Source organism: Myotis brandtii, unplaced genomic scaffold, assembly GCF_000412655.1.
Source record: "Myotis brandtii unplaced genomic scaffold, ASM41265v1 scaffold225, whole genome shotgun sequence".
Taxonomy (NCBI): Eukaryota; Metazoa; Chordata; class Mammalia; order Chiroptera; family Vespertilionidae; genus Myotis; species Myotis brandtii.
Genome location: NW_005358435.1, coordinates 3,219,297 through 3,219,538, shown reverse-complemented (window position 1 = coordinate 3,219,538; position 242 = coordinate 3,219,297).

Sequence of the window (242 nt, the reverse complement as noted above, 5' to 3'; positions counted from 1 at the left end):
AATATTTTTATTGATTTCAGAGAGGAAGGGAGAGGGGAGATAGAAACATCAATGATGAGAGAATCATTGATCAGCTGCCTCCTGCACGCCCCCCACTGGAGATCGAGCCCACAACCCAGGCATATTTCCTTGACCGGAATTGAACCCGGGATCCTTCAGTCTGCAGGCCGACGCTCTATCCACTGAGCCAAACCAGCTAGGGCTCTTATTTTTATTTTTTTTTACAAAGTCAGCCACCCTCA